We start from the raw sequence: 14,342 nt of genomic DNA, 5'->3' as shown, positions 1-14,342 counted from the left end.
AATTATTTGGCTACAGGCTTTTGAGTATCCAGCCTTAGTCATACTCAAGAGCATCCCCATTGAAATTAATGGACATTACTAAATGAGAACTATTAATTGCAATGGGATTACTCTGATTGAACTTAGTTGGCTACAACCCCATTTAGTTTTTCACCAGAATCTGTAACTTTGGTAGCATGCAGAACACCATGCATTTAAAGTGCATGGCTTCCCACAAGGAATCTTGGGAGTTGTAGTTAATCTCACAGAGCTACAATTCCCAGCACCATAACAAATGAGGAGTGTTTTTGTGTGTGGAAGATGTGTCTTAAATCAATGGCTACTAGCCATGATGGCGATGCCCAGTGTCCAAAGTCAGAGTCTTCTGAATACCAGTTGCTGGACCCCGCAGGAGGGGAGAATGCTCTTGCTTTCCAGTCCTGCTTCCCATAGGCATCTGGTTGGCCACTGTGAGAACAGGATGCTGGCCTCCATGGGCCACTGGTCTGATGCAGCAGGGTTGTTCTTTACTCATGGTGTGCATCAGCCTTAAAGAAGCAGATTACACACCTCACATCACAGCTACCATAGGAGCCAACGGTTCTAGGGGCCGAGGGGGTCTTTGCCCCCCCAAATAAAATATTTGAGGGGGCTGCCCCTCTAAAGTTGATGGGCATTGTCATTCAAATAGTGTGCGTACACAGCATCATGTGATTGATTGTGTGGGGCGGAGAGTATTTTATTCAAATTGGCACCCCTGACAGCAACACTTTCCCCAGTTCCTTGCCCTTTTCGTAAGGGCAATTGAGGGCACCCACCTACCCACAGAGAATATTTCAGAATCATTTCCCTAGGCAAGGAGTTGACGCACCTTCTATTCAATCCCACTCTGAATTCAGCTGCTCCGACACGTGTGTGTGCGCGGGGGGGGGGGTTGATTCTCTGCCCCCGCCCCCTGTTTCTTCTTCGCCTTCTCCGTAACCCCTCCCCTCTTGGGCCACGAACTCTTTCCCTCTACCAAGTTTGAAGCGGGAATGGGCTGGCAGGGAGCGACCTACCTTTTCCAGTTTCAGCCTTGGGGAAGGAGAGCGTCTCGCTCCGCGAATGAACGCAAGGCAAGAAAAGAGCGGGAGCAAATCTCTTCCAAGCGCGATCGCGAGCACGACAATTAGTCCTGAGTTCCGAGCAGAGTAACCCGATACGAGAGAGAGACTCCGGAGACAGAGCGTGTGCGTAAAAGCGCACGAGAGAAAGACTGCAGAAGGAGCCAAAGAACAAATAACGGACTTGGGCGCAACAGAAGCGGGATCTAGCAGAACGACGCAGAGGGATCCTCTTCTGGAGAGGGCAGAGAGGAGGCAGGTGGGCTGGGATCCAGCGGATCTGGCTGGGTCTCTGCGCCACCGCCGCCTCTGCCTCTCTCTCTCTCCCCCCTCCCCACGTGGCTGCTCCATTTTGCCCTAACTGCGCGAAGGCAGGAGGAGGGGGACCAAGGAGGAGGAGGCATCCACTGCGCTTGGGCCGCCGCGAAGGCGCCTTTGCGGGGGTGGGAAGAAGCCGGGAGCAGCTGCCGAGACTGTGGGGAGCCCGGCGGCGTGGCGCAAGGTAACGGGGGGAGCAAGGGAGAGTCCGCGCCGGGCGCTTCGTGCGTCCGCCCTCGGTTCCTGGGCTCGAACTTCCTTTGGCACCTCGTGGAGAGAGAGGGAGAGGAGCGGGCTGGGGCTTTGATGTGGGACGCGGTTTGGCAGAGCGAAGACGCGGCAAGGCTTGGCGACAGAGGAAGGGGGGCTGTTTTCGTGGGGAGGTGGGAGGGGGTGTCTTTGCCTCTTTCCGGCAACAGATCCTCCAGGCTGGGGAAACTCCTCCTGCTGGGGAGCGACCCGCTTTGTGCTTTGCCCGCTATCCCATTATAAAAGGAGTAATAATGTTCATAATATGACCATATAAGCCCCAGAGAGAGAGAGAACTTCGTAGGAAACTGGCTTTTGCGGAGTCAAACCATTGCGCTGCCCAGCTCAATATCCTCCACGAGGGCTCTCCTGGGTTTCAGGCGGAAGCCTCTCCACCCCCTCCGACCCTACATGCAGATGCCGGGGATCGAACTCAGGAGCTTCTGCATGCGCAGCAGATGTCCGGCCGCTGACTTGTGGCCCTTTCCCCTTAATTTGCACGTGGGCGCCGTGGAACTGACGTGTATATGTGTGCATGTGTGTGTGTGTGTGTGTGAGAGAGAGAGACCACTTGGATACAAAACCACTGCTCCCAGTAAATCTCTGTGGATCAAGCCCTTTACCATTCTACACCCCCCCCCCCGCAAAAAAGATGAAACAGGAATGGCCAACCAGGGAGGGATGAACTTCTCTCCCCCCCCCCCCGCCAAACAGTCAGCAACACCCCCCACTCCATCAGGGGGTTGTGTGTTGTTACACAGGCAGAGATATAAGAGGAACCTTTGCTCATATAAGGTAAGCCAGAGGTCCCCATACATTTAAAACCCACTTAGCGTACATTTAATGCACATGACTTCACTCAAAGAAACCTAGGAACTGTAGTTCTCCCCCCCCCCCTCACAAAGCTGCGATTCCTAGCACCCTTTATTAAACTACAGTTCCTGGGATTCTTTTTGGGGAGAGGTGCTTTAAATGTGCGTCAAAATGTGCTTTAGATATATGGTGTGGATGGACTTAATTTTCGTATGCATCCTTTTGGTTTTTCTTGCTGTTTTGTGCCCAGCCAAACAAACAAACAAAACCAGAAACTAGTCTGTGAGAAACTCACAGAGGTTTTCTTCTTTCCCCCCACTTTCAAGCTCACCTTTGCAAAGAGTCTGTGGCTGCAGCCTGCTCCCTCCCCCTTCCTGACATGTTTCTCTTCGGATGGCTCAGGAGGAACCAGCAAGCTGGGATGCTCCACTTCTGAGCTCCTCTCTCTTCCTCCATCCTCTATGGGAGAGCAGAACCAGGTGCCGCTGGGGGAATAAGCCGAAGGCAAGGCGATCAGCCCACACACTTGAAGCAATGCGGTGGTGGACGAACGGTAGGTGGCTCTTTCAAGTTGGTTCCCCTGTGGGCTGGGGTAGGTGGGTTGCGTTGCCGTTCGGGGGTGCAGCATCTCTGAAAGGGGTGTCGGGGGCATGCAAGATTTTTGGATGCGTTTGTTAGAAAGGGAACATCTTGTACTTGGAGGGAGTGTTAAACTCTGCACTTAATGTTCTTGCGGGGGGGGCTCTTTCTTTAGATGGTAAGGTGTATTAATTACTCTGCTTACTTCAGAAGCTAGTAAGGCAACCCTACTGTGTTGGGGGGGGGGTTGGGAGCGGGGCTGCTTCGGGGGGGGGAGCTTTTTATGCTGCCTGCAATGCCTAGCCTGATGGCACCGCTGCCTGAATTCACTCGCAGAAAGCTTCAAATCTCTCCTTGGACAGCCCCAAAATGACATTCCTAGAAGTGTTATAAGGGCGGGGGGGGGGTGACCCAAAGAGACCTGAAAATGGTTGAAGTTCTTGTCTGAACACAAAACTGAGCTAGGCATTTATGCCAGACTCAGTGCAGACTCTTGCTTTCTCAACTGCTGTGCCTCAGATTGGCCGGAGGGCTAAAGTCAGACAGTTGGGGCTCCCCCCCCCAGCTGTTTCCTTCGTTGATCTAGGGATCCTTGGGGCAGTTCAGGAGAGGGGGGTTCAGGAAGAGAAGGAACATCCATTGTTTGAAGCTCAAAGCTTAAAGCTCTTGAAGGAAGACTGGGGGTGGAAGCATGTCCATAAATCTAGATTCTTGGCGCGGTGACAAAATCATCATAATAATAAAAAACAACCCTCCCGGGTTTTATAGGACTGGTGGGGCTGCAGAAGTGCCTGTAGCATTTCATTGTTTTTTAATCGAGGAGGCGGCTGTGTGCCTGAGCATGGCTATGTGCAGGGAGGATGGGAAGGAGGGAGAGAAGCCCCTTGGCAGGTATCCATCCACTGTTGATAAAAAGAGATTTAAACGCAAGGAGACAGGCTTTACAGCCCGAGAGAGAGAGAGAGAGAGAGAGAGGAGAGATGCAGTGGGGTGAGAGTTCAAGACAGTGTCAGGCAATATCCTAGTAAAACTAGCTGGATTCATAATTCCTCCTCTGGGGAAGGGCCATAGCTGAGTGGTAGAGCATCTAATTTGCATGCGGGAGGTCTCAGGTTCAGTTCCTGGGGCTGGGACTGTCTCTTGTCTGAAACCCCAGAGAGCTGCTGCCAGTCACTGTAGACTAGATCATGCTGAGCTAGATAGACGAATGTTCGACCCCAGTTAGAAATTAGCCAGGTGCCAGGCGCGTTTTTCAACTGGCACAGGTCCATTGTGACCACTTGGAGATCTCTGGATGCCAGGATGGCGACCAGTGTTACCAGTGATCAGGAACGATGGGAGCTGTAGTCCAAAACGTATGGAGGGCGCCAGGTTGGGGGAGGATTATATGAGCCACGGTTGTCAATTTTGACTGGCAGGAGTTCTCCAGATCCACTGGCAGAGAAGTCTTTCCCAGGCCTGTTATCCGATATCATTTTTTTAATTGGAGATGCTGTGGATTGTGCCTAGGGCTTTGCAAAGCATGTCCTGTGCCAATGAGCTGACTCTCAAGTGAGCATAGAATTGCAGCCTTAATTACACAGGGTGGGATTCAGTTAGGTGTTACTCAAAGTAGACCCACTGCAATTAATGGACCTAACAGAGCTATGCCCATGAATTTCCATGGTTCTGCTATGAATCACACTTCATTGAATTCCACACATACCTTAAAAGATCCATAGATGTCAAATATCCCCATTCACTTGGCACATTCTCACCTCGCTCCAATAACGTGACCTACTCTCTCCTGTTCTTTTACCATTGTTGGAAAAAAGTTATTAAGCACAAAAAACCCCTCTCTCCTCCCTTTGTTGCAACCTTTCCTGTATGGAGTAGAGGATGATTTTCAATAGCTAACGGGGGATCAACATTTACAATGCAATTCTGTATAATTGAGTTCAATGGGGCTTACTCCCTGGTAAGAAGTCTCTTCCCACAGTTTTGTTTAAGGAAACTCTCCCCCCCCCCCATGGGGATTTTAGGCTGTGATGCAGAAAACCCCCACCTCATTTCAGAAGACTTTTTATTTAGCAGTTGCTTAAGCAGAGCTCCCAAACTGTGCTTTAGAATCCTCTTATTAATGTGTGTGATGCAAAACATGGATGAGCAGCGTGGAGGGAAATGGTTATAAAACCTCTTGAGAGATTATCTAGAACTCAAATTATGACTCAAGCCTTTCCCCACTGTTTATCGCACAGCAGAAATTATTATCGTTATGCTTCCATCAATGTAACATTCATTTGCAAACGTGAAAAGCAAAAAGCCACCTTAGCTCCATGCAGAGCACACACGTTGTGTTGAAAGGTCCCAGGTTTAGTCCCTGGCATGTCCAGCTAAGGCTGATAAAGGTCCCTGTCTCAGATTCCCTGGAGAGCAGCTGCCAGTCAGTGTAGAATGTGCTGGGTGAGATGGACCAGCTATCTGACTTGATAGTTTTCTGCATTCGAATGATACTCTTCAAATACATTCATAATTTTCAGCTCTCACTTTAAGCAGTGCCGGTCCAAACTTAAAAGTGGAGTTTCAAGAGCATGTTGATGCCCCATCAAAGGACAATCTCTTTTTTTTTCAGGGGGAGGCAAAGGAATCCCAAAATGGAGTGGTGGGATGGAATGTGTCCATGCAACACAGCAAGGCAGTGGATGTTCCCCTGGTGGCATCCGTTCTATCAGACTGCAGAGCAGGGGGAGAGAAGGAAGGCAGGACTATTATTCCATTGGCTCTGCTGAGAGACCATCTACTGCCTTGGGCTCTACCTCAGCCTAGTGGTAGCATCCATTCCATCAGGCTGCAGAGCAGAGAGAAGCAGGGCTATTCCGCTGGCTCTGCAAAGAGACCATCTGCTGCCTTTGACTCTGCACCCCAAAAATGTCCCCTAGCAGCAGCCATTCCATCAGGCTACCTAAATTGTTTCCTAGTTGTTACGAGAACGGTAACTTTCAGAACTTGTGCCTGCCTTTTTCCTTCTCCTTCTCCATCCCTGTTTCCTTTTGTGTTACGTCCTTTAGATTCTAAGCTTGAGGACGAAGGCTGTGTGACTTTGCAAGTCCCCCTGGGAGTCTTTTTGCCTGAAGAGTGGGATAAAAATGCTTGTTGTCAAGAGAGCCTGTCTGCCATCCTTCCCACTTAAACATACTTTCAAAGTAAGGGCAAAGGATTGGCACTGTTTGCTTTCATTGACATTGCCCTATAGCCGGACCTGATTGGCTCTGTGACACCGTGGTGCCATCGTGTTCACTGTGTGATCCCTAATTGGTTGGGATCACAGCAAAAAAGGGGAAGGCCTTTACAAATGGCACAGAAACAGCAGCATGGCATGAATCCCTAGTTGGAAGACTACTGCAATATTTCAGTAAAAATGAGATATGCCCCCTTGCCCCCATACTCTACTGTAACAAAGTAATGGCATGTAATGGCAGTAATCCTGTACACTCGCTCTGTTCATTCCCTTTCCCTTTCAATGCTTTGCATAAGAACATAGGAAGCTGCATTATATGGAGCTGTCAGACCATTGTGTCATCTAACTCATTACCTTTGACATTGACTGGCAGCGACTTTCTCAAACGCCAAGTGGGCTTTCCACCCCCATCCTACTTAGAAGTGCTGGACCTAGGGCTCTCCCGCTGAACTATGACTGCTTGGTCTCCCTTGTGGCATTTTCCAGATTGTAAGCTTCTTGGGGCAGGGATCTGACCACCTTGGAATAAGTCTCGAATTAGTTCTCTTCCTAAGACAGTCTGCATTAGCAGATGGCATTTCATCAGTTTGTGGTAATACCAAGTGCTTTGGTGGTTTGGCATGGCAGTTAAAGGGAAATGCTGGGGAACAAATTGGCAACTGTTTCACTCTGAGGAACTCAGGCGACACACATGTAAGCCATTTGTTGAACTAGGGAGGCTGGGGAGTTCCATGGAGGAGCAGTTAACATCATGCATTTTTAAAAAAAGAAAAGAAATATGGATATGCCCAAGTCAAAACATGTTGCTCTAGATTTCTGGCTTAATTATTAAGGATGGGAACCAGCTTCGCTTAAAGAATACCAAAGTGCTGAGTAGAAATGCTTTGCAGGAGTTGGCCGCAGTGTGCTAAATGGTCCCACGGGTATGAGTCAGGGTGTATTTTTACTTTTTTGCTTTCTGTTATCCAGAGATTCCAATTAAAGTCGTATCTTGGTTGTCAAATGCCCTGGAACTTGGACGTTTTGACTCCCGATTGCCGCAAACCCAGAAGTGATTGTTCCGGTTTGTGAACGTTCTTTGGAACCCAAACATCTGATGGGGTTGGAGCTTCCTGTAGCCAATCGGAAGCTTCGCCTTGGTTTCCAAACATTTTGGAAGTCGAATGGACTTCTGGAATGGATTCCGCTTGACTTCCAAGGTATGACTTTATATATATATATTGTATCCAGATTTCTCAGGGGTCTCTTCCAATTCTAGAGTTCTATTATTTCCATGTGTCTCTCCTCCCCTCCTCTCACTGCATGTTGTCCCCTCCCTCACCGACAGTCTTAGTGAAGTGTGATGTGGGTTTTCAGAACAGAGCTGTGGCTCCGTGGTTGAGCATCTACTTTGCACATGGAAGGTCTCAGGTTCAGCCTCCAATATCTCCAAGTGGGGCTGGGAAAGTATCTTGCCTGAAACCCGGAGAGCTGCTGACAGTCAGTGTAGGCCAGGCATAGGCAAACTCGGCCCTCCAGATGTTTTGGGACTACAACTCCCATCATCCCTAGCTAACAGGACCAGTGGTCAGGGGTAATGGGAATTGTTGACTGGTAGAATCCGAGACCAGGGAGAAGAGTCGATGGAAGAAGATTGGAAAAAATTTAAAGTATATTTTAAAAAACATTGTAAAATTAATGAATGTTAGAAAGATGCTGGAGTGAATTTACATGGTCTTAGCAGAAAGGTTGTAAAGAATTAAGTTAAAATGGATTGTTAATGGGTTAAAGTGAAAAATTCAAGGTTAAATTGCGTTAAGATAAATTATGGAACAAAATCTGAGAAAGAGAGAAAGGACTTGCTGAAACAATTATGAATTAGAATACAAAAAGGGAGGCGTGAGGAAGTCAAGGAAATAAGTAAATGAAAGATAAAGATACGAAAATACTGGATGTTAGTGTTTTTTAAATGTTATTGTTTAGCTGTATTGTTTTTCTTTTTTCTTTTTAGTATTGTATTTTCTTTTAGTTTTGAAGTATTGTAACTTTTTTTTCCTTATTATTATTGTCTATTTTTCTTTTATTTGTAATTGTTAAACCTTAATAAATATCTTTTTTTTAAAAAAAGGGATTATGGGAATTGTAGTCTCAAAACATCTGGAGGACTGAGTTTGCCTATGCCTGGTGTAGGCAGTACTGAGCTAGATGGACCAGTGAGTCTGACCCTGTATCCGATATGCCTAACATTTCTGATTTGGTATGTTTGAATGATGTGCTTCTTATGGTTTTAAACCATCACCTTATCTACCACCCCACCTATTTACAGATTCATAGAATACATAGAACATGTGTTTGTGTGGTGTATTTAAAATATTGCATCTAGCTACATTTTACTCAAGAGTAGACCCATTGAAATTAATGGACCTAAGTTAACCACACCCACTGATCTCAGTGGGTCTAGCACTGAAGGCAACCCTGTGGTTCCCGAAAAAGATAATTGCAACTCTGAAATGGGCTTTGCTTGTATCCATATAGGGTGTTGCAGGAATTAACGTTCTGAAATCACGTATTTCTCTGACCCACATTGCTGTAGAGTAGGGCAGCAAGGGAGGAAAGGGCTCCTGCACCTTTAATAGTTGTGTAGGAAGAGGGGGTTTCTTCAGGCTGTCATGTGGCCCTCCCCTTATGTCTAGCTGCCCTGCCCTTCAGTGCAGGGAAAAGGGCCATGGCTCAGTGGCAGAGCATCAGTTTTGCAGGCCGAAGGTCCCAGGTTCAATTCCCAGCATCTTCAGGTAGGGATGGAAATGTCCCCCATCTGAAGCCCCAGAGAGCCGCTGCCAGCTGCTGCTGCCAGTATGGGGGGAGATGAGCCCATGGTCAGACTTTGGATGAGGGTGAACAAACTGAAGCTTGATCGAGACAACACAGAGGTGTTCCTGGTGAGTCAAAAAGTCAGACAGGCTCTCCCTGAAAACTCCGGTTCGCTGCTTGGGTGTGTTCCTGGATTCAACCCTAAGGTTAGATGCCCAGGTGTTTGGGGGGGTGTCAGCTGTACCCCTTTCTGAAGATGTCTGATCTGGCCATAGCGATGCACTGCTTAGTTACACCCTGTTTGGATAACTGTCATGTATTCTGCACAGAACGGCCTTTAGGAAGTGCTGGGGAACTTCAGCGGGTCCAAGATGCTGCTGCCAGATTGCTGACCAGAGCTGGTTATAGGGAGAACAGAAGCTCCTTGTTACAACAGTTCCACTGTTCATTTCAATGTTCTGGCTTTGACCTACTAAGCCCTCTACGGCTTGGGTCTAGGCTACCCAAAGAACCTTATCTCCCTGTATGAGCCTGCCTGAGCTTTGAGAACTTCTGGGGAGGCCTTTATCTCAGTCTTGCCACCTTCACAGGCAGGTTGGTAAGGACACAAGACAGGGCCTTCTCAGTGGCTGCTCCCAGATTAGGAATTTGCTTCCATGGAAAACTAGACAGGCCCTCTCTCTGCTTTGCTTTCACCAGCAGGCAAAGACTTTTTTTTTGTACAGACACTAACTGGCTGTCTTCTAAGGGTGGGTGCTGTACATGTTGTCTTTTGTGTGTGCTTCCAAACAGTGTCAAGTGTATCTAAGGCTGTTTTTAAATAGGGCTACTTTAAAAATAATAATATTTATCTTGATTGTATGTTTTTAGCTGCATTTGTTTCGACTCATGCTGGGAGTCTCCTAAGATCCTTTAAGAGGGGAAAAGGTGGAATATAAATGACATGAAACATAACATAGGCAGCTTCCTATGTAAGTGTACAGATTTCTGTACATGTGAGTTTTCCCTTACAAGGCAAAATAGCATCTTTGGTGAAATTGCTTTAGTTGGGGAAACGATGTGGGAAAGAACAGCAGATCTCCCCTCTCTCAGCACCACTTCCCTCATCAAGATGGTGCTCCCCTCCTTGAGGCAGTTCTTTGCCATTTTTAAAGAGACGGGAGATCAGATCTTCACCATCTCCTCTCTTCCCCCCCCCCTTTTGACCTTTTACATCATTGTCACCAAAACCCAATTGAATATGGGTTGCAGTAAGTAGCTGAACGTTTGTAAGGTTTGTGCTGTTTCTCACTTGTAGACTCTTTGCAGAAAGAGCTCTGAAAACATGGATGAGGAACCTGCGGCCCTACAAATATTGCAGAACTCCCATCACCGTGAGCAATGTGCCATGCTGGCTGGGGCTGATGGGCAGTTCAACAACATCTGGGCGGCCGCAGGTTAGCCATCCCTGCCTTAAAATGTCATCCCCTATCAAGTATGGTTAACAGCATAAGAATTTGCAAGCTCAGAAGGACAAACATGGGGCTTTCCAACGGTCTGATTCTCTTATGCCATCCCTCCAACTACAGGCCTGTACAGAACTGGCTGTGCTATGAGTTACCCTAGCTCAGTGGTTCTCAACCTGTGGGTCCCCAGATGTTGTTGGACTACAAATCCCATCATGTACAAATCCCATGTTTCTGTAGTCTTTGGTAGATACTGGATTGTGCCAAACGTAAAGGCTTCAGGCGGCCAACTCATTTGGTGACCCTTCTGCTTTATGAGAGACTGTGGTTCCCTTTCCTAGCTAGAGAGCTGAGTTTAGTTAGCAGTGTGGAAATGGGGGCGGGAGACAGTAGACTCCGTAATTAGCATTTGGCCATTGCACTGAATAGTTCAGCATGCCACTTCTGTCATACAGAAGAATGCACCAGACAGGCTAAAAAGCCCTCCTTTATGAAAAGGAAAGGTTACTGCAATCCTTTATTATTATTATTTATTAAATTTGTATGCCGCCCTTCATCCGAAGATCACAGGGCAGTTCACAACAGAAAAATGAGGACACAAGAATACATAACAAAGCAAAAACAAGAATAAAAACTGACCACCAACCCACCTCCCACAACTACACTTAAAAGGCCATGAAATGTTAATCAGCGAAACGCCTGGTTGAAGAGAAGCATTTTGATCTGGTGCCTAAAGATATGTAATGAAGGTCCAGTTGAGCCTCCCTGGGGGGGAGAGCATTCCACAAATGGGAAGCCACAGCAGATAGGCTCATTCTAGCGTTGACACCCTCCGGACCTCTCGAGGAGGAGGCACACAAAGAAGGGCCTCAGAAGATGATCGCAGGGTCAGGGGCAGTTCACACTGGGAGAGACAGTCCTTGAGGTATTGAGGTCTTGAGCCATTTAAGGCTTTATAGGTCAAAACCAGCACTTGGAAACTTAAGTGGAAGCCAGTGCAGTCAGGCCAGGATTGGTGTAATATGCTCAAACCATCTCGTCCCAGTGAGCAACCTGGCTGCTGAATCCTACACCAGCTGAAGTTTTGAAACCATCTTCAGAGGCAGCCCTATGTATAATGGTTTGCAGTAATCTAACCTAGAGGTTACCAGATACTCATGTAACTGTGGGTTTGATTCTGCAGTGGCTGCGCACACCTATTCCTCTGCCGGGAACTGGTGCATGCAGCCAAAATCAGCAGGATTTAACCTCCACTCATCAGCTGATGAGCAGGTATTAAATCCTGTTCAGTTTGGCTATCTGTGCCTATTCCTCTGCTGGGAACAGGCGTGCCCAGCCAAAGTTCATAAGGGGCTGTTTGAAAGCCCTTTTGCAAACAGCCTTGCGCTGCTCTTTTGGTGATTCAAAAAAGCAGTGTGGGATTGTTTGCAAAAGCTGTTTCAGAGAGCTCTGCACTGCTCTTAGGAGCCCCAACAGCCAGGGCTTCACAGTGCTGTCAAATCTGAAGTCGCTATGATGTCAGGTGTTTGACAGGAGAGAAGCCCCAACCTGTCAGATTTGGGCTTCCAGTGGTGGAGAGATAAGGATCTGGCCTCCTGCCAGAAAAGCTTCCCCACCCTTGATATATAGTTTTGAACTAGGCATCTAGTTGTTCTTCTGCAGGCTTCTGGGATTAATGCACAGTAACGGTGCCAGGGCCATAAACTCTGACACTGTAACCCTAGTGGGCATTCTACCAGTTATTTGAGTTCATTCCTGTATGCACAATCTCTTAGCAGGCCTGAAAGAGATAGATGGATAGAAAATGGAACTGAGCCCAGGAATTCTCACTGCTTTTACAGAAATGACACTCTTCGCTTCCATCTCTCCTGTGACTCTGAGCTGATTGCTGCTGTGTGCCAACTTGTGGCTTGGGTCCAGCTCCGTAAAAAGAGCAGTTCTGTTGACAGCTCTCTGGTGGAGAGAGCAAAAGCGCCAGTTAACGAAGGGCACATTCACAGATCACCAGCCCGCTGCCAGCTCTTCCAAACTGGAAGCATCCTTACCATTTTCAAACTTCTTTTCACATTCTTTTTGCTTTAATCTCATGCCACATCAGGCCTTGTTGCTGCGTTTCCTGAACAAGAGCGTTCAGTATGAAGGATGTGGCCAACATGACAGTCAAGTCTGGGCAAGGGGATGGGCTTCCTTTAGTCCGTAGCTCAGAGGTAGAGCAGATGGTTTGCATGCAGTTCCCAGGACCGATCTTTGGCGTCTCGGGTTAGAAAGAGCAGGTGGCAAGCAATGGGAAAGAGACCCTGAAACCCCAGTCAGAGTAGACAACACTGGGTTAGATGGACAAAGAAGACAGCTTTTTCATGATGCTTCTGATTCCTACAATATCCATGTGCAGGATGCTCTGGACACTGAAATGTGGGATGACAGGGTGGGGAGAGAGCCAACCTTTAAAGTTTGCGTTTATTGTATATAATGCCTTCCCCCGCATGGTCAAGGCAGTGTTCATAGGACTCCTGAAAAGTCTCCCATCCAAAGACTGACCAGAGTAAGACCTGCTTAGCTTCAGCAAGGTGGCTGCATCATATACCTTCAGACCATGTTGTCAAGAGCACATAGCTATACAGTGGTACCTTGGATTACAGATGCTTCAGGTTACAGACTCCACTAACCCGGAAGTAGTACCTTAGGTTAAGAACTTTGCTTCAGGATGAAGAACAGAAATCGCGCAGTGGCAGCGGGAGGCCCCATTAGCTAAAGTGGGACCTCAGGTTAAGAACAGTTTCAAGTTAAAAACGGACCTCCAGAACGAATTAAGTTCTTAACCCGAGGTACCACTTAACTCCAGCTGACAAAACTATAATGGCAGCAGTGTTAGAAACTAATATATAAAAGCTATTCGCCATATGACCCCTTACACATAGGTTATGGGCACACTAACGGAATGTTTAGGCCCCTTCTAAAAAAGAATATTACAATGCTGAAAATGAATTGTGTGTATTGTCAGCTCCAGCTAAAATCTAACTTGTGCCATAGCACAGCACCAAAAAAATGCTGCTGTGTGCCAGCCAGTCAGATGGTGGAGATGTCGGGTGCCATCTTGGCACCCGGGCATCTTCACTTGGTTGCAAGTGACCAATAACCAGGTGCAAAATGCACCTGGCTAATTTCAAATACTGTTTGGCAGGGAGGGTTTTCATTGGAGTGTCAGCGGCTGGCACGAAGTCAGTAACGGGCAGCAGGGCTTACCTGACCTCCCATTGCTGCTGCCTGCCAGGGGCAGAAGGGGCAAGGTTGGCACAGTGCAAATGCATTGGCAGAACCAATCCATATTCCTGCTGGTTGAATGGCACTGCTCCATCCTTGCTACTGCCCTCTCCCTGGCCCAGGAAGCTGCAGTACTGCTAGTGATGGGTAGTCAGATAAGTGCCACCACCTCCCTGACATCTGCTGTGCTAAGCCTACAGCCCTGTGCCAGCTTACTTGGGAAAACGCCTTATTGACTACAGCAAGACTAACTTCTGAGTAAACATGCATAGGATTGCCTTATAAATCAGGGTTCAGGGGGTATAATAACATGCTCTTAGGGGCTTTTTTTTGCAAACAAGAATTACTGGTGTAATGGTGCACATAAAGGACATTTTCACACATGGGATTAAGGGGAAGAAATTTGATGAAGATCACTTGTGAAAGTAAACCTACCTAATTCGCACATTTTCGGAAAAACAGGAGAATTGAAACATAGCTCTGCCGTTTTAATGAGTCATAATGTCCTGATGTAGCTTCACTCCAGGCACTTTGGGAAAGTTAAACGATAGCTCTGAGCTTCCCATTGAGCATTGCAACGCTGCTGTT

The 14,342-nt window shown here is 47.5% G+C and overlaps 1 protein-coding gene across 1 annotated transcript in view; it reads left to right on the top strand.

Moving 5' to 3' along the window:
• The first annotated feature begins 1,029 nt into the window (after positions 1–1,029).
• The window catches only part of TMEM200B (transmembrane protein 200B), a 33,158-nt gene continuing 19,845 nt past the window's right edge, over positions 1,030–14,342 (top strand). The window contains exons 1-2 of the mRNA XM_081869237.1: positions 1,030–1,584; positions 2,789–3,015. The gene's annotated coding sequence lies outside the window, so the exon portion shown is untranslated. The remainder of the gene's footprint in view (positions 1,585–2,788; positions 3,016–14,342) is intronic.

The sequence above is a fragment of the Podarcis erhardii genome (genome assembly GCF_964252035.2).
Source record: "Podarcis erhardii genome assembly, chromosome: 7".
NCBI classification, from domain to species: domain Eukaryota; kingdom Metazoa; phylum Chordata; class Lepidosauria; order Squamata; family Lacertidae; genus Podarcis; species Podarcis erhardii.
Note: the sequence above shows the minus strand (reverse complement) of the source record. Positions and strands in the feature narration are given on the sequence as shown.